The sequence below is a fragment of the Capsicum annuum genome, chromosome 10, assembly GCF_002878395.1.
Source record: "Capsicum annuum cultivar UCD-10X-F1 chromosome 10, UCD10Xv1.1, whole genome shotgun sequence".
NCBI classification, from domain to species: Eukaryota; Viridiplantae; Streptophyta; class Magnoliopsida; order Solanales; family Solanaceae; genus Capsicum; species Capsicum annuum.
In genome coordinates this window covers 1,854,293-1,874,362 of record NC_061120.1, presented here as the reverse complement: position 1 = coordinate 1,874,362, position 20,070 = coordinate 1,854,293, and positions in this window count along the sequence as shown.

The window sequence follows — 20,070 nt, the reverse complement described above, 5'->3', positions numbered from 1 at the left end:
CTCTCCCCAGCCTGCTTGGGGTAGCTCGGTCAATTTTTGGCCATAATTACTCCTGTTCTAGGGCCCCACCCTAAAACCATGGGCTATAGCACACCGATTTTGCCTAAAAAGGGCCCGTTCATGCTGTTTCTCATTTTAAACCACACAAACCACCTCACCTACCCTAATGGCCCATACTAAGCCACTTCTCATCCTGCTTGGGGTAGCCTGGTTGATTTTTCACCAAAATCACGCCTGTCCCCCGAGCCCACCCTAAAAACCGTGGGCTATAGCACACCAATTTGACCTGAAAATGGCCGATTCGTGTAGTTTTACCTGTTTGACCACTCAAATAGCCCCGCCTACCCTAATGGTCCATACTAGGCTGCTCTCCAGCTTACCTTGGGAAGCCTGATCAATTTTCAGATAAAATCACACCCGACCCCCGAGCCCACCCTATAAACCATGGGCTATAGCACTCTGCTTTGGCCTAACAATAGCCTGTTGGCACCGTTTTGCCTATTTGACCACCCAAACCTCCCCGCCTACCCCAATGACCTACACTAGGTTGCTCTTCATCTTGCCTGGGGCATTTCGATTGATTTTCGACAAAAATCACGCTCGACCCCTGATCCCACCCCAAAAACCATGGGCTATAGCCCATCGATTTGGCCCTAAAATAGCTCGTTTGCACCGTTTCACCCATTTAACACCCCAAAATACCCCGCCCACCTAAATGGACCACACTAGACCACTCCTCAGCCTTCCTGCCTAGGGCAACCTAGTCAATTTTGGGTCAAAATTAAGCCCAAACCCTAGGCTCACCCCAAATATCGTGGACTATAGCACACTGATTTGGCCCAAAAATGGCTTGTTCACGCCGTTTTTCCCGTTTGATCACCCAGCTTGCCATGCCCACCCCAACGACCCACACTTGGCCGCTCCCCAGCCTACTTAGGGCATATTGATCGATTTACGGCTAAAATCATGCCCGAACCCGGATCTCACCCCAAAAATTATGGGCTATAGAGCACCGATTTAGCCCTAAAATGGCTCATTTGCACCATTGCGCTCGTTGACCACCCAAACCGCCTCACCCACCACAATGGCCTGTACTAGGTGGCTCCCCAACATGCCTAGGGAAGCTCGATCAATTTTTGGCCAAAATCATGCCCGGCCCTCGGGCCTACCCCAAAAACCGTGGGCTATAGCATACCGATTTGGCCCAAAAATGATCCATTCGCACCGTTACGCCCGTTTGACCACCCAAGCTGCCTCGCCCACCCCAATGGCCTACACTAGGCTACTCCGCAGCCTGCTTAGGGAAGCCCAGTTGATTTTTGGAGAAAATGACGCTCGGCCTTGGCCCCACCCCAAAAATCGTGGGCTATAGCACACTGAATTGACCCAAAAATAGCCCGTTCGTTCCGTTTTACTTGTTTGACCACACAAACTACCCCGCCCACTCCAATGGCGAACACTAGGCCCCCAGCCTGCCTGGGGTAGCCCGATCAATTTTTATTCAAAATCACGCCTGGCCCCTGTCCCATCCCATAAATCGTGGGCTATAGTACACAGATTTGGCCCAAAAATAGTCCGTTCATGCCGTTTCGCCCGTTTGACCATCCAAACTGCCCCGTCCATCCCAATGGCCAACTCTAGGCCATTTTCCAGCCTGCCTAGGGTAGCCAGAATGATTTTTGGCCAAAATCACAAAGGTCTCCCAGGACCAGCATATAAATCGTGGGCAATAGCACACCAATTTGGCCCAAAAATGGCTCTTTCGTACCATTTTACTTGTTTGACCATCAAAACTTCTCCGCCCACCCTAATGGCCTACATTAGGCTGCTCCCAAGCCTGCCTGAGGAAGACTGGATGATTTTTGATCAAAATCATGCCCGACCCTTGGGCCCACTCAAAAAACCATAGGCTATAGCACATCGATTTGGCCCAAAAATGGTTTATTCACGCTGTTTCGCCCTTTTGACCACCAAACCTAGCCCGTCCCACCCTAATGGCCCATACTAGGCCACTCCCCATTCTGCCTGGGGCAACCCGATTGATTTTTGGCCAAAATAATGCCGAGCCCCCGAGCCCACCTAAAAAATAGTGGGCCTAGCTCACCGATTTGGCCCAAAAATGGCCCGTTCGCGCTATTTCGCCCGTTTGACCACTCAAACTTCCCCGCCCACCCCAATGCCCCATACTAGGCAGCTCCCCAACCTACCTTGGGCAGCCCGATCTATTTTTGGATAAAATCACGCCCGGTACTCGGGCCCACCCAAAAACCCATGGGCTATAACACATAAATTTTGATCGAAAATGACCCATTCGTGCTGTTTCTCCCATTTGATCATCCAACTTCCCCTCCTACCCAAATGGCCCATAATAATCCGCTTCCCAGCCTTCCTGAGGCATCTCGATTGATTTTCAACAAAAATCATACCCGACCCTCAGGACCACCTCAAAAAACGTAGGCGATAGCACACCAATTTGGCCCAAAAATGGTCCATTTGTGCTGTTTTGCCCATTTAACTACCTAAGCCGCCCCGCCCATCCTAATGGCCCATACTAGGTCGCTCTTCAGCCTATCTTGGGTAGCCCGGTCGATTTTTGGCCATAATTATGCCCAACCCTCGATCCCACCCCAAAAATCATACGCTATAGCACACCGATTTGTCCTAAACATGGCTCATTGATGTTTCACCCGTTTGACCACCCAAATTACCTACCCACCTCAATGGACCACACTAGGCCACTCCCTAACTTTCCTGGGGAATCCCGATCAATTTTTGACCAAAATCATCCCCGGTCCCCTAGCCCACATCAAAAATCGAAAGCTATGGCACATCGATTTAGCCAAAAAATGGCCTGTTCACGCAGTTTTTCCCGTTTGTCCAACGAGATCGCCCCGCCCACCTCAATGGTCCACACTAGACCACTCCCTAGTCTTCCTGGGTAGCCTAATCAATTTTAGGCCAAAATCATGCCCGACCCCAAGGCCCACCCCAAAAATCGTGGGCTATAGCACACTAATTTGGCCATATAATAGTCCGTTTGCGCCGTTTTGCCCGATTGACCACCCAAACTGCCGCGTTCGTCCCAATGGCCCATGCTAGGCCACACCCCAGCATGCCTGGGGTAACCCGATCTATTTTTTCCTAAAATCACGCTTGAACCCTGGTCTCACCCTAAAAACTGTGGGCTATAGCACACTGATTTGGCATTAAAATGGCCCGTTCGTGACGTTTTGCCCGTTTGACCACTTAAACTGTCCTGCCTACCCCAATGGCCTACACTAGGCTTTACCCCAGCCTGTCTAGGACAGCCCAGTTAGTTTTCATCCTAAATCATGCCCAAACACCGGAACCACCCCAAAAACCATAGGCTATAGCACAACGATTTGGCCAGAAAAATATCCGTTCGTGCTGTTTCGCCTGTTTGACCACCCAAATTGCCTCACCCCCTAATGACCTAGATTAGGCCGCTCGCTAACTTGACTGGGGTAGCCCGATTAATTTTTGGCCAAAATCAAGCTCGACCCCTGGGTCCACCCCAAATATCGTGGGCTATAGCATACCGATTAAGAACCAAAATAGCTCATTTGCACTGTTTCACCAATTTGACCACCCAAACCGCCCCGCCCACTCCAATGGCCTACACTATGCTTCTTCCCAGCTAACCTGGGGAAGTTCAGTCGATTTTGAGCCTAAATAACGCTCGACCCTAGGCCCACCCTAAAAACCATGGGCTATAACACACCGATTTGGCTTAAAAATTGCCTATCCCCCTGTTTTGCCCGTTTGACCACCCAAACCGCCCCGCCCACCACAACGACCCATATTAGGCTACTCCTTGGCCTGCCTAGGGTATATCAGTTAATTTACAGCCAAAATCATGCCCGACCCTCGAGCCTATCCCAAAAATTGTGGGCTTTAGCACACCGATTTGGCTCAAAAATGGGCCATTTGTGCTGTTTTGCCTGTTTGACCACACAAACCGTCCGCACATCCCAATGTCCGACATAAAGCCATTCCCTAGCTTGCCAAGGGTAGCCTGGTTATTTTTTGGCCAAAATCACTCTCGTCCCCTGTGCCCACCCTTAAAACCGTGGGCTATAACACACTGATTTAGCTCGAAAATAGCCTGTTCGGGTTATTTCTCCTGTTTGACCACCCAAATTGCCCTGCCCATGCCTATGGCCCATACTAGGCCACTCTCCAGCCTGCCTGAAGCATACCGATCACTTTTTGGCAAAAATCACACCCGACCCCAGGCCAACCCCAAAAACCATGGGTTATAGCACACTCTTTTAGCCCAAAAATGGCCCGTATGAGCCATTTCACGCATTCGACCACCTAAATCACCTTGCCCACCCAAATGACCCATAGTAGGCTGCTCCCCAGCCTGTCGGGATAACCAGATCAATTTTCGGCCAAAATCATACCTGAATCTCAAGCCCATCCTAAAAACCGTGGGCTATAACACACTAATTAGCCCAAAAATAGACCGTTCGCGCCATTTCACCCGTTTGACAACCCAAACTGCCCCGCCCAACCTAATGGCCCATACTAGGCCGCTCCTAAGAATCCCTGGGGCATCCTGGTCAATTTTTGGCAAAAATTACGCCCGGACCCCGAGCCCACTCTAAAAGTCGTGGGTTATAGCGCACCGAATTAGCCTAAAAATGGCCCGTTCGCACCGTTTTGCATGTTTGACTTCCCAATCCGCCCGCCCACCCAATGGTCCATACTAGGCCGCTCCCCATCCTGCCTGGGGCATTTCGATCTGTTTTCAGCCAAAATCACACTCGGCCCCCCGGCCTACCCTAAAAATCGTTAGCTATAACACACCTATTTGGCCTGAAAATGGCCCGTTCGCTTCGGTTTGCCTGTTTAACCACCCAAACTGCCCATATCACCTCAATCTCCCACACTAGGCTTCTCCCCAGCCTGTCTAAGATAGCTCGATCATTTTTTGGATAAAATCATGCCCGACCCCCAGAAACTACGGGCTATAGCATATTAATTTGGCCAGAAAATGGCCCGTTTGTGCCATTTTTCCCATTTGACCACTCAAACTGCCCCTCCCACCCCAATGGCCTATACAAGGTTGCTTCCAAGCCTGCCTTGGGTCGTTCGATCGATATTCGTGCAAAATCACACCTAGTTTTTGGGCCCACCCCAAAAACCGTAGGCTATATCACACTGATTTGGCCTGAAAATGGCTCGTTCACGTTGTTTTGCCTATCTGACCACCCAAACCTCCCCCCACCCCAATGGACCATACTAGGCTGCTCCTTATCCTGCCTGAGATTGCGTAATCGATTTTTAGCCAAAATCAAGCTCGGCCTCTGGCCCGACCCCAAAAATCGTGGGCTATAACATACTGATTTGACCTGAATATAGCCCGTTCATGCTGTTTCTCTTGTTTGATCACACAAACCATCTCGCCCACCCCAATGGCCCATACTAGGCTGCTCCTCAGCCCACCTGGAGCAATTCGATTGATTTTCAACCAAAATCACGTCCATCCCCTGGACTCAGCCTAAAAACCATGGGATATAGCACACCAATTTATCCCGAAAATGGCCCATTCGCGCCGTTTCACCCATTTGGCCGCCTAAACCGCCCCGCCCAACCTAATGGCCTACACTAAGCCACTTTCTAGCCTACTTGGGGCATCCCAATCAATATTTGGCCAAAATCACACTCGGATCCTGGGCCCACCCAAAAAATTGTGGGCTATAGCACACCAATTTGGCCTAAAAATGGCCCTTTCATGGCGTTTCTCCTGTTTTACCACACAAAACCACCCCGCCCACCCTAATGGCCTATTCTAGGCCGTTCTTCAGTCTGCCTGGGGTAGCCTGGTCGATTTTCAACCAAAATCACGCCCGGCCCCCAAGCCCACCCCAAAAACCATGGGCTATAGCACACTAATTTGGCTAAAAAATAGCCCGTTCATGCCGTTTTGCCTGTTTAACCACCCAAACTGCCTCACCCACCCAAATGGCTCATACTAGGCTGCTCCCCAGTTTGTCTATGGCATCCCAATAAATTTTTGGCCCAAATCACGCTCGACCCTCGGGTCCACCTTGAATACCGTAGGCTATAGGACATAAATTTGGCCAGACAATGGGCAGTTCGCGCCGTTTCACTTGTTTGACCACCCAAACCGCTCCGCCCACCACAATGGCCCATACTAGAATGCTCCCCAGTTTCCTTGGGCATCCCGATCAATTTTTGGCCTAAATAATACCCAGTCCTCGAGACCACCCTTAAAACCATGGGCTATAGCAAATTGATTTGGCGTAAAAATGGCTCGTTCGCACTGTTTCGCTCGTTTAACACCACAAACTGCCCCATCTACCCTAATGGACCACACTAGACTGGTACCAAGCTTACCTGGGGCAGCCCGATCGATTTTCGACAAAAATCACACCCAACCCCTATGCCCAATCCCAAAATTGTGGGCTATAGCATATCGATTTGACCTGAAAATATCTCGTTCGCACCGTTTTACCTGTTTGACCACCCAAAATGCCCTTCCCACCCTAATCACCTATACTAGGCCACTCCCCAGCCAGCCTAGGATAGCTCGATCAATTTTTTGCAAAAATCACGCCCGCCCCCTGGTCCACCCTAAAAATTGTAGGCTATAGCACACTGATTTGGCCTAAAAATTTCATGTTCGCGCTATTTCACCCGTTTGACCATACAAACTGCTCCGCCCACCTCAATATCTATACTAGGATGTTCTCTAGCCTTCCTGGGCTAGCCCAATGGATTTTTGGCCAATATCACGCCTGACCCCCGGGCCTACCCCAAAAACCTTGGGCTATAGCTCATTGATTTAGCCTGAAAATGGCCCGTTCATACTGTTTCGCCTGTTTGACCACCCAAACCACCCCACCCACCCCAATGACCTATACTAGGCCACTTACCAGCCTGCCTGGGGCATCCCAGTCAAATTTTTGCCAAAATCACACGCAGGCCTCGATCCCACCCCAAAAATTGTGGGCTATAACACTCCAATTTTGTCCAAAAATGGATTGTTTGCATTGTTTTGCCCGTTTGACACCCAAACTACCCCACCCACCCTAGTGGCCTATGCTAGGCTACTTTTTAGCCTGCCTGGGGAAGTCGTCAATTTTCAGCCAAAATTACATTTGGTCCACGGGCCCACCCCAAGAGCCATGGGTTAAAGCACATTGGTTTAGCCCAAAATTAGCCCTTTCATGTCTTTTCGCTCGTTTGACCATCCAAACTGCCCCACCTACCTGCCTGGGGGATCCTGATTGATTTTCGGCCAAAATCATGCTCGACCCCCGAGCCCACCCCAAAATATCATGGGTTATAACAAACCGATTTAGCCCCAAAATAGCACATTCGCGCTGTTTCACCTGTTTGACCCCCTTAACCGCCCGGCCAATCCCAATGGCCCACACTAGGCTGCTCCCCAGCCTCCCTAGGGCAACCCAATCGATTTTTGACAAAATCACTAATGACCCCCGAGCCAACCCCAAAAACCATGGGCTATAACTAATCGATTTAACTCAAAAATGAACCGTTCATACTGTTTCGCCCGTTTGACCACCCAAATTGCCCACCCATCCCAATGGCCCACACAAGGCCGCTCTCCAGATTGCATGGGGCTGTCCGGTAGATTTTGGCCAAAATCATGCTTAACCCCTGGGCCCACCCGAAAAATCGTGGGTTATAGCACACCTATTTGGCCCAAAAATGGCTCGTTCATGCCATTTTGCCCATTTGACTACCCAAACCGCCCTACCCAACCTAATGGCCCATACTAGGCTGCTCCTCAGCCTGCTTGGGGTATCCCAGTTGATTTTCAGCTAAAATTACACCCACACCAAAAACTGTGGGCTATAGCACACACCGATTTGGCTCGAAAATAGCCCATTCATGCCACTTTGCCTATTTGAACAATCAGACCTCCTCGCCCACCCCAATAGCCCACATTAGGCCGTTCCCCAGCCTGCTTGGGGTAGCCCGATCAATTTTTGATAAAAATCACCCATGTCCCCTAGGCCCAACCCAAAATTATGGGCTATAGCACACCAATTTGGCTTAAATATGACCCATTTGCGCCGTTTTAGCCGTTTGACCACCCAAACCGCCCAGCCCACCCTAATGGCCCACACTAGGCAACTCCCCAGCCTGCCTGTGGTAGCCCGACCAATTTTTGACTAAAATTATGCCTGGACCCTGGACCCACCTTGAAAACCGTGGGCTATAGAACACCGATTTGGCCTAAAAATACCCCATTTATGTTGTTTCGCCTGTTTGGTCACCCAAATCGCCCCGCCTACCCCAATGGCCCATACTAGGTCGCTCCTCTGCCTATCAGCCAAAATCTACCGATCTCTGGGCCCAGCCCAAAAATTATGGGAAATAGCATACCGATTTCGCCTTAAAATGGCCCGTTTATTCCGTTTCTCCTGTTTGACAATAAAAACCACCCCACCTACCCCAATGGCTCATACTAGGCCGTTCCTCAGCCTGATTGGGGTAGCTCATTCAATTTTCAACTATAATCATGCCCGGTACTGGGCCCCACCCAAAAACCATAGCTGTAGCACACCGATTTGCCCGACAATGGCTCATTCGCACCATTTAACCCGTTTGACTACCCAAACCGCCCCACCTACCCTAATAGCCTACACTAAGATTCTCTCTAGCCTATTTGGGGTAGTCCAATCTATTTTTGGTCAAAGTCATGCCTGAGCCCCAGGCCGACCCTAAAAATTATGGGCTATAACACACCAATTTTGCCTGAAAATGGACCGTTCATGTTGTTTCTTCTTTTTGACCACATAAACCACCCCGCCCACCCTAATAACCCACACTAAGTCACTCTCCAGCCTACTTGGGGTAGCTCGATCGATTTTTGACCAAAATCACGCCCGATCTCTGAGCCCACCCTAAAAACTATGGGCTATAGCACACCAATTTGACCTTAAAATGGCCTGTTTGCATCGTTTCACGTGTTTGACCACTCAAACAGCCCCATCCACCCCAATGGCCCATAATAGGTTGCTCCCAAGCTTACCTAAAATGGCCTGATCAATTTTTAGATAAAATCACTCTCGTCCCCCGGGCCCACCCTAAAATCTGTGGGCAATAGCACAGCGATTTGGCCTGATAATGGCCCGTTCGCGCCGTTTTGCCTGTTTGACCACTAAAATTGCTCCGCCCACCCTAATGGCCCATACTAGGCTGCTCCCAAGATTGCCTGGGGCATCTCAATCAATTTTTGACCAAAATTACGCCCGACCCCTAATTCCACCCCAAAAATCGTAGGCTATATAGCACATTGATTTGGCCCGAAAATGACTCATTCATGCCGTTTTGCCCATTTGACATACTAAACTACCCCGCCTACCTAATGGCCTATACTAGATCGCTCCCCAGCCTGCCTGGGGAAGCCCAGTCGATTTTTGGCCAAAATCACGCTCGACCTCCGGGCCCACACTAAAAACCGTGGGCTATAACACACTGATTTAGCCCAAAAACTGCCTGTTCGTGCTGTTTCACTTGTTTGACCACCCAAACTGCCCCGCGCACCCCAATCGCCCAAACTAGGCTACTCCCCAGCCTGCCTAGGATAACTTGGTCAATTTTTGGCAAAAATCACGCTGGCCCCTGGGCCCACCCCAAAAACCGTGAGCTATAGCACACTGATTTAGCTAAAAAATGGCTCGTTCGCACCATTTCACCCGTTTGACCACCCAAACTGCGCCGCCCACCTCAATGGCCTACAATAGAAGGCTCCCTAGCCTGCCTGGGGTAGCCTGATTTATTTTCGGGCAAAATCACGCTCGGCCCTCGGGCCTACCCTGAATACCTTAGCTATAGCACACTGATTTATCCTAAAAATGACCTGTTCATGTCATTTCGCCCTCTTGACCACCCAAAATGCCCTGCCCACCCCTATGGCCCATACTAGGCCATTCCTTATCCTGCCTGGAGCAGTTCAATCAATTTTCCCCATCACGCCCAGCTGTCGGGCCTACCCCAAATACCATAGGCTATAGCATACTGATTTGTCTAAAAAATGGCCATTCGCATTATTTCTCTCATTTTTCTACCCAAACCGTCCCGCCCACCACAATTGCCTATACTAGGCCGCTCCCCAGCCTGCCTGGGGAAGCTCAATAGATTTTTCGCCAATATCACACCCGAACCCCGGGCTCACCCCAATAACCATGGGCTATAGTACACTAATTTGGCCTGAAAATGGCTTATTCGCGCCATTTCACCTGTTTGACCACCCAAACCATCCCCACCCAACCTCAAATGCCCATATTAGGCTGTTCACCAATTTGCTTGGTGCATCCCGATTAATTTTCGTGCAAAATCACGCCTGGACCCCAGACCCACCCCAAAAACCACAGGCTATAACACACTGATTTGACTACAAAATGGCTCATTTGCGCCGTTTCATACATTTGACCACCCAAACTACCTCGCTCACCCCAATGGCCCACACTAGTTGTTCCCCAACCTGGATGGGGTATCTTAGTCAATTTACAACCAAAATTATGCCCGGACCCTGAGCCCACCCCAAAAACTGTGGGCTATGGCACACTAATTTACCCCAAAAATGGCCTGTTCGTGTCGTTTCACCCGTTTGATGACCTAAACTGCCCTGTCCACCTCAATGCCTTTCACTAGGCCTCTCCCCAGCTTGCCTGAGGTAGCCCGATCAATTTTCGACCAAAATCGCGGTCGACCCCTAGGCCCACCTAAAAGAACATGGGCTATAGAACAACCATTTAGCCTTAAAATAGCCTGTTCGCGCTATTTTCCCTGTTTGACCACCCAAACTGCCCTGCGTACCCTAATCACCCACACTAGGCCACTCTCTAGACTTTTGGGGCATCCCAATCGATTATCGGTTAAAATCATGCCCGACTCCCTGGCCCACCCTAAAAACTGTGGGCTATAGCACACCAATTTATTCCTAAAAAGGCCCGTTTACTTCGTTTTACCTGTTTGACCACCGACACCGTCTAGCCTACCCCAATGTCCCATACTAGTCAGCTCCCCATCTTCCTAGGGCAACCCAGTTGATTTTTAGCCAAAATCACATCTTACCCTTGATCCCACCCCAAAATCCATGGGCTTATAGCTCATCAATTTGGCCCGAAAATGGACCGTTTGTGCCGTTTTGCCCGTTTGACCACCCAAACCTCTCGGCCACCCGAATGTCCCACACTAGGCCGCTTCTCAGCTTGCCTTGGGCTACTTGATAGATTTTTGGCTAAAATTATGCTCGGTCCCTGGGCCCACCCTAAAAACCATGGGCTATAGTACACCAATTCAGCCCAAAAATGGATCGTTCGCGCCATTTCGCCCGTTTGACCATCCAAACCGCCTCACCCAACCCAATGGCCTACACTAGGCTTCTCCCCAGCCTACTTGGGGCATATCAATCAATTTTTGGCCAAAATCACGTCCGGACCTTGTGCCCACCCCAAAAACTATGAACTATAACACACTGATATAACCCAAAAATGGACCATTCGTACCGTTTTGCCCGTTTGCCCAATCAAACCACCTCGCCTACCCCAATGGCCTACACTAGGCCGTTCCCAAGTCTACCTGGGGAAGCCCGATCAATTCTTGACAAAAATCATGCTCGGTCCGTTGGCCCACCCCAAAAATCATAGGATATAACACACTAATTTAGCTAGAAAATGGCTCGTTCGCGCTGTTTTACCCGTTTGACCACTTTGACCACCTAGCACACCCCAAGGAATAAATTTTCAGCAAAAATCAAGCCCAACACTCGAGCCCACCCCAAAAATAATGGGCTATAGCACACCGATTTGGCCCGAAAGTGGCCCATTCTCGCTCTTTCACCTGTTTGACCACCCAAACTGCCCCGCCCACCCTAATAGCCCATACTAGGCAGCTCTTCAGCCTGCCTGGGCTAGCCCATTCTATTTTTGGCCAAAATTATGTGCGACCCTCGGGCCCAAACAACCCTTCCCACCCCATTCTGATTTGTCTAAAAAATGGCCTGTTTGCATCATTTCTCCCTCTTGACCACCCAAACAACCCTTCCCACCCCAATAGCCTACACTAGGCCATTCCCTATCCTGCCTGGAGTAGCCTATTCAATTTTCGGCCAAAATCACACCCGGCCCCCAACCCTACCCCAAATATCGTGGGCTATAGCACACTGATTTGTCTCAAAAATGGCCATTCACATTTGCCTACACTAGACCACTTCCCAGCCAACCTGGTGCATCCCGATTGATTTTTGTCCAAAATCACGCCCGGCCCCCAGGATCACCCCAAAAATCGTGGGCTATAGCACACCTATTTGGCTAAAAAATGGCTTGTTTACGCCATTTTGCATGTTTGACCACCCAAATCGCGTTGCCCACCCCGATGGCCCACACTAGCTTCTCCTCATCTTGGATGGGGTATCTCGATCAATTTTCAGCCAAAATCACACTCGGCACCTAGGGACACCCCAAAAATCGTGGGCTATAGCACACTGATTTAACCTAAAAATAGCTTGTTCACGTCGTTTCACCAGTTTGAAAAACTAAACCTCTCTGCCCACCATAATGGCTCCACTAGGCCACTCCCCAGCCTGCCTAGGGCAACACGATCAATTTTTAGCCAAAATCACGCTCGAACCCCAGACCCACCTTAAAAACCATGGGCTATAGCAGAATAATTTAGCCCGAAAATGGCCCGTTCATGCTGTTTCTCTTATTTGACCACCCAAACCACCCCTCCCACCTTAATGGCCCATACTAGGCTACTTTTAAGCTTGCCTGGAGTAGCTCGGTCAATTTTTAGGCATAATAACGCTCAGCCCACGAGCCCATCCCAAAAACCATGGGCTATAAAACTTGCCTGAAAATGGCCTGTTCATGTTGTTTCGCCCGTTTGACCACCCAAATCGCCCCGCCAACCCTAATGGCCTAGACTAGGCCATTCCTTAGCTTGATTGGGGCAGCTCGATAAATTTTTGGCAAAAATCACACTCGGCCCCCAGGCCCACCCCAAAAATCGTAGGCTATAGCACACTGATTTTGCTAAAAAATGTCCCGTTCGGGCAGTGTCGCCCATTCGACCTCCCAAACTACCTCGCCCACCCCAATAATCCACACTAGGTTGCTCCCAAGCATTCTTGGGGCATCTCGATCAATTTTTGGCTAAAATCATGCCCGACCCTCGAGATCACCCTGAAAATCGTGGGCTATAGCACACCGATTTGGCTCGAAAATAGCCTGTTTCTGCCGTTTTGCTCGTTTGACAACCTAAACTACCCCGCCAACACCAATGGACCACACTAGGACGCTCCCCAGCTTCTTTGGGGCATACCAATTGATTTTCGGCCAAAATCATACTCGGCCCTGGGCCCACCCCAAAAATCATGGGTATAGCACATCGATTTGGCCCAAAAAATGACCAGTTCACACTGTTTCGCCCGTTTGACAACCCAAACTACCCCACCCACCCCAATGGCCCACACCAGGCCTCTCTTCATCTTGCCTGGAGTAGCTCGATCGATTTTCAGTTAAAATCACATTCGGCCCCTGGCTCACCCCAAAAACTGTGGGCTGTACCACACCAATTTTGGTCCAATGGCCCTCACATCATTTCTCCCGTTTGACCACCTTAATTGCCCTGCCTATCCTAATGGACCTTACTTGGCTACTCCCATGCCTACCTGAAGCATAGCGGTCAATTTTTGACCAAAATCAGGCTTATCCCCCGAGCCCACCCCAAAAACTGTAGGCTATAGCACATCAATTTGGCTCGAAAGGGGCCTGCTCGCGCCGTTTTACCTGTTTGACAACCCAAACCACCCCTCTCACCCTAATGGCCTACACTAGGCCTCTCTCCACCCTGCATGTGATAGACCGATTGATTTTTGATCAAAATCACCCTCGACCCTCGGGCCCACCATAAAAATCATGGGCATAGCACACCGATTTGGCTTGAAAATGACCCATTCTCACCATTTTGCCCTTTTGACCTCCCAAACAACCCTGCCTACCCTAATGGCGCATACTAGGCCGCTCACTAGACTGGCTTGGGCATACCGATCAATTTTCAGCAAAAATCATGCCCTACACCACGCCAACCCTAATAACCGTGGGCTATAGCATATCAATTTAGCTCAAAAATGGCCGTTCAAACTGGTTTGTCCGTTTGACAATCTAAGCTGCGTCGCCCACTCTAATGGCCCATACTAGGCCACTCCCTAGCCTATCTGGGGCAGCTCGATGATTTTTGTGAAAAAATCACGCCCGTCCCCCTAGCGTACCCCAAAAACGGTGGGCTATAGCACACCAATTTGAAATAAAAATATCCCATTTACGTCGTTTTGTACTTTTGACCACCCAAACCATTCTACCCACCCCAATGGCCTACACTAGGCTAATTCCCAACCTGCCTAGGGCAGCCCAATCAATTTTCGGCCAAAATCATAATCGGTCCTTCCAGCCTACCCTAAAAACCATGGTCTACAGCACACTGATTTAGCCTGAAAATGGTTTGTTCATGCAGTTTTGCCCGTTTGACTAACGAAAATGCCCCGCCCACCCCAATGGCCCATATTAGGCTGGTCCCCGGTATGCTTGGGAAAGCCCGATCGATTTTAGACTAAAATCATGTTTGGCCGCTGGGCCTACCCCAAAAATCTTAGGCTATAGCACATCGATTTAGCCCAAAAATAGCTCGTTCCCACCGTTCTGCCTGTTTGACCACCCAAACCACCTCACCCACCCTAATGGCCCATACTAGGACTCTCCCTAGCCTGCCTGGGGAAGCCCGATCAATTTTTGGCCAAAATTGCGCCAGGCCCATTGGCCCACCCCAAAAATCATGGTCTATTGCAAATTGATTTTGCCAGAAAATAGACCGTTTGCGCCGTTTTGCCCATTTGACCAGCAAAACTACCCCACCTACCCCAATAGCTTACATTTGGCTGCTCCCCTGCCTACCTGGGCAGCCCAGCCAAATTTCAGCAAAAATTACGCCTGATTCCCAGGCCCATCACAAAAACCATGAGCTATAGCAAATCGATTTAGCCAAAAAATGGGCCGTTCATGCCATTTTGCCCGTTTGACCACCCAAACTGCCCTGCCCACTCTAATATCCCATACTATGCCGCTTACTAGACTGCCTGGGGTATACCGATCAATTTTATGCAAAAATCACGCCCGACCCTAGGGCCAACTCCAAAAACTGTGGGCTATAACATATTGATTTGGCCCGAAAATGGCTTATTTGTGTCGTTTCGCCCGTTTGACCACCTAAACCACCTCATCCAGCCCAATAGCACATACTAGACCACTCCTTAGCCTACCTTAGGTAGCTCGATCAATTTTTGGCTAAAATCATGCCCGACCTCTGGGCCCACCCCCAAAACCGTGGGCTATTGCACACTAATTTTACCTAAATCGGCCCATTCATGCCATTTTGCCCGTTTGATAACCCAAACCGCCTCGCCCAGCCTAATAACACACACTAGAATGCTTCTTAACCTGCCTGGTATAGCCTATTCTTTGGCCAAAATCACACTCGGTCCCTGAGCCCACCCCAAAAATCGTGGGCTATAGTATACTGATTTGGCTTAAAAATGGCCTGTTCACATCGTTTCACCCATTTAACCACACAAACTGTCCCGCCCACCCTAATGACCCACACTAGGCCACTCTTCAGCCTACGTGGGGCAGTCTGGTTGATTTTTCGCCAAAATCACACCGGCCCCCAGGCCCACCCCAAAAGCTGTTGATTATGGCACACCGATTTGGCTTAAAAATAGTCCGTTCACGCTGTTTGACCACCCAAACTGCCCCGCCCACCCCAATGGCCCCTACTAGGCTGCTCCCAAGCCTGTCTTGGATAACCCAGTTAATTTTTGGCTAAAATTACGCCCGAACCTTGGGCCCACCCCAAAAATTATGGGCTATAGTATATCAATTTGGCTAAAAAATGCCCATTTGCACCATTTCGCTCATTTGACGACCCAAACCGCCTCGCCCATCCTAATGGTCCATACTAGGCCACTCTCTAGCTTGCCTAGGGCAGCTTGGTCAATTTTGGGCAAAAATTAAGCATGAACCCCAGGCCCACCCTGAATACCCTGATCTATAGCACACAGATTTGGCCCAAAAATAGCTTATTCGTGCCGGTTTGCCCGTTTGACCACCCAAACTGCCCTGCCCTCTCCAACGACCCATACGAGGCTGCTCTCCAGCCTGCATAGGGAATATCGATTTATTTACAGCTAAATCACGCCCGAACCCCAAGCCCACCCTTAATTTTGTGGGCTATAGCGCACTGATTTGGCCCTAAAATGGCCTATTCGCGCCATTGCGCTTGTTGACCACCCAAACCGCCCCCTCCCATAATAATAGCCTACACTAGGACGTACCCCATCCTACCTGGGGTAGCTCAATCTATTTTGGCCAAAATCATGCTCGGCCCTAGGGCCTACCCCAAAAATCGTGAACTATAGCACACTGATTTAGCTCAAAAATGATACGTTTCCACCATTTCTCCCGTTTGACCACCTGAACTGCCTCGCCTACCATAATGGCCCACACTAGGCTGCTCCCCAACCTGCCTGGGGTAACCCAGTTGATTTTTGGCCAAAATCACGCCCTGCCCCTGGCCCCACCCCAAAAACCGTGGGCTATAGCACACCAATTTATCACAAAAATGGCCATTCACACCGTTTCGCTCGTTTATCTACCTAAACAACCCCATCCACCACAATAGCACACACTAGGTTACTCCCCAGCCTGCCTGGGGTAGCCCGATTGATTTTTTGTCAAAATCACGCCTGACCCCTAACCCACCCTTAAAATCGTAGGCTATAGCACATAGATTTGGCCTAAAAATGGACCGTTCATGCTGTTTTTCCCGTTTGACTACCCAAACTGCCCCGCCAACCCTAATGGCCAGCACTAGGCCGCTCCCAGCCTGCCTAGTGCAGCCCGAATGATTTTCAGCCAAAATAACAAAAGCCCCTAGGACCACCATAAAAATTGTGGGCAACAGCACACCAATTTAGCCAAAAAATGGATCGTTCGCACCGTTTCGCTTGTTTGACCATCCAAACTGCCCAACCCACCATAATGGCCCATACTAGGCTACTTCTAAGCCTGCCTGTGGCAGCGCAGATGATTTTAGATTAGAATTATGCCCGAACTTTGGGCCCACCACAAAAACCATGGGCTATAGCACACCGATTTAGCCCGAAAATGGCCCATTCACGCTGTTCCACCCTTTTGACCACAAAAATTACCCTGCCCACCACAATGACCCATACTAGACCACTCCCCAACCTGCCTGGGGAAGCCTAGTCAATTTTTAGCAAAAATAACGCCAAGCCCCTTGGCCCATCTTGAAAACCGTAGGTCTAGCACGCCAATTTAGCCTGAAAATGGCCTGTTCACATTGTTTTGCTAGTTTGACCATCAAAACTTCCCCGCCCACCCCAATGGCTCATACTAGGTTGCTCTCCAGCCTACCTTGGGCTTTTCTGTCTATTTTGGGAAATAATCGCGCCCGCCCACCCCAAAATCCGTGGGCTATAACAAACTAATTTGGATCGAAAATGAGCCATTCACGCCGTTTCTCCCATTTGACCACCCAACAGCCCCACCCACCCCTATGGCCTATATTAGGCTGCTTTTCAACCGTCTTGGGGCAACTCGGTCAATTTTTGACTATAATTACGCATGGTCCCCTAGCACACCACGAAAACTGTAGGTTATATAGCACACTGATTTAGCCCGAAAATGGATTGTTCGCACTGTTTCACCCGTTTTACCACCCAAACTATCCCGCCCACCCTAATTTCCTACACTAGGTCGCTCTCCAGTCTGCCAGGGGCAGCTAAGTTAATTTTATATAAAAATCACGCTCGGCCCTCGGGCCCACCCACAAAATTGTGGGTAATAACACACTGATTTTGCCTGAAAATGGACCATACATGTCGTTAAGATCGTTTGACTACCCAAACTGCCCCAAAAACCACAACAGCCCATACTAGGCTGCTCTCTTACCTGTCAGAGGGCAGCCTGATTTATTTTTTGCATAAATAAAGCTCGGCCCCCGTGACTACCCAAAATATTGGAGGCTATAGCATGCAGATTTGTCCTGAAAATAATTTGTTCTCATTGTTTCTCCCATTTGACCACCCAAACCGCCCCAAAAACCACAATGGCATACACTAGGCCGTTCCCCAACCTGCTTGGGTCATGCCGGTTGATTTTCTACCAAAATCACGCCCAGCCCCCAGGCCCACCCTAAAAACTGTGGGCTATAGCACACTAATTTGACTAAAAAATGGCCCTTTCGTGCCATTTCGCCTATTTGGCCATCCAAACTGCCCCGAATACCATAAAGGCCTATATTAGGCCACTCCCCAGCCTCCTTGGGGAATCCCAGTCGATTTTTAACCAAAATTATACCTGAACCCTAGGCTCGCCCCAAAAACCGTAGGCTATAGCACATTCATTTGGCCCGAAAACCATAAAGGTCCACACTAGGCTGCTCCCCAGCCTGCTTGGGATAGCCTGGTCAATTTTTAGATAAGGTCACACCTGTCCCCCAAGCCCAACCAATAAACATGGGCTATAGCACACTGATTTGGCCCAAAAATGGCTCGTTTATGCCATTTCGCCTATTTGGCCACCCAAATTACCTCTAATACCATTAAGGCCTATACTAGGCCAATCCCTAGCTTGCCAGGGGCAGCCCAATCAATTTTTGATCAAAAATAAGCTCGGACCCTGGCCCATTCGAAAAACCATGGGTTATAGCACACAAATTTGGCTCAAAAATGGCTAGTTCGTGTCGTTTCGCCCGTGACCAATCAAATCGTCCCGTCCACCATAATGGCCAACACTAGGCCTCTCCCCAGTATGTCCGGGGCAGCACAGATGATTTTTGGACAAAATCACGCATGGCCCCCAGGCCCACCCCAAAAACTGTGGGCTATAGGACATCGCTTTAGCCAAAAAATGGCCCGTTCGTGCTGTTTTACTTGTTTGACCACCCAAACTACCCCGCCCACCCTAATGGCCTATATTAGGCTGATCTCTAGCTATCCTGGGGCAGCTTGGTTGATTTTCAGCCAAAATCATGTTCTGCCCCTTGGCCCACCCCAAAAACCGCAAGTTATAGCACACCAATTTGGCCCGAAAATGGACTATTAACATGGTTTCGCCCGTTTGACCACCCTAACCTCCCCGCCATACCCAATGGCCTATACTGGGCTTCTCTCCAGCCTTCCTGGGGCATCCCAATCAATTTTTGGCCAAAATCACGCTCGGGCCCTAAGCCCAACCTAAAAACTATAGGTTATAAAACATCGATTTGGCCTAAAAATGCCCCATTAGCATCGTTTCTCATGTTTGACCAGTCAAACCTCCCCGCCCATGCCAATGGCCTATACTAGGCCTTTAATAAGCTTTCCTGGGGCAGCCCTATCACTTTTCATCCAAAATAACACCCGTCCCCCAAGCCCACCCCAAAAACCGTGGGCTATAGCACACCGATTTGACCCGAAAATGACCCATTCATATTGTTTCACCCGTTTGACTACCTAAACCACCCCACCCACCCAATGGCCTAAACTAGACCGTTCACCAGCCTGCCAGGGGCAGCTCGATCAATTTTTGACTAAAATCACGCCGGGAAACTAGGGCCACCCCAAAAATAGTGGGCTATAGCACATCGATTTAGTCTAAAAATGGCCCGTTCTTCCAGTTTCACATGTTTGATCACCCAAACTGCCCAGCCAACCCCAATGGCCATACTAGGCTATTCTCCAACCTACCTGGGGTAGCCCAATCAATTTTTTGTAAAAATCAAGCCTGGCCCTCGGGCCTACCTTAAAAACCATGATCTATAGCACACAAATTTGGCCAGAAAAATAGCCCTTTTGTGCCTTTTCGCTCGTTTGACCACCCAAACCGCCCTGCCTTTCCGAATAGCCCATACTATGCTGATTCCCAGCTAATCTGGGACAACCCTAATGGTTTTCAGCCAAAATCATGCCCGCCCCCCAGTCCC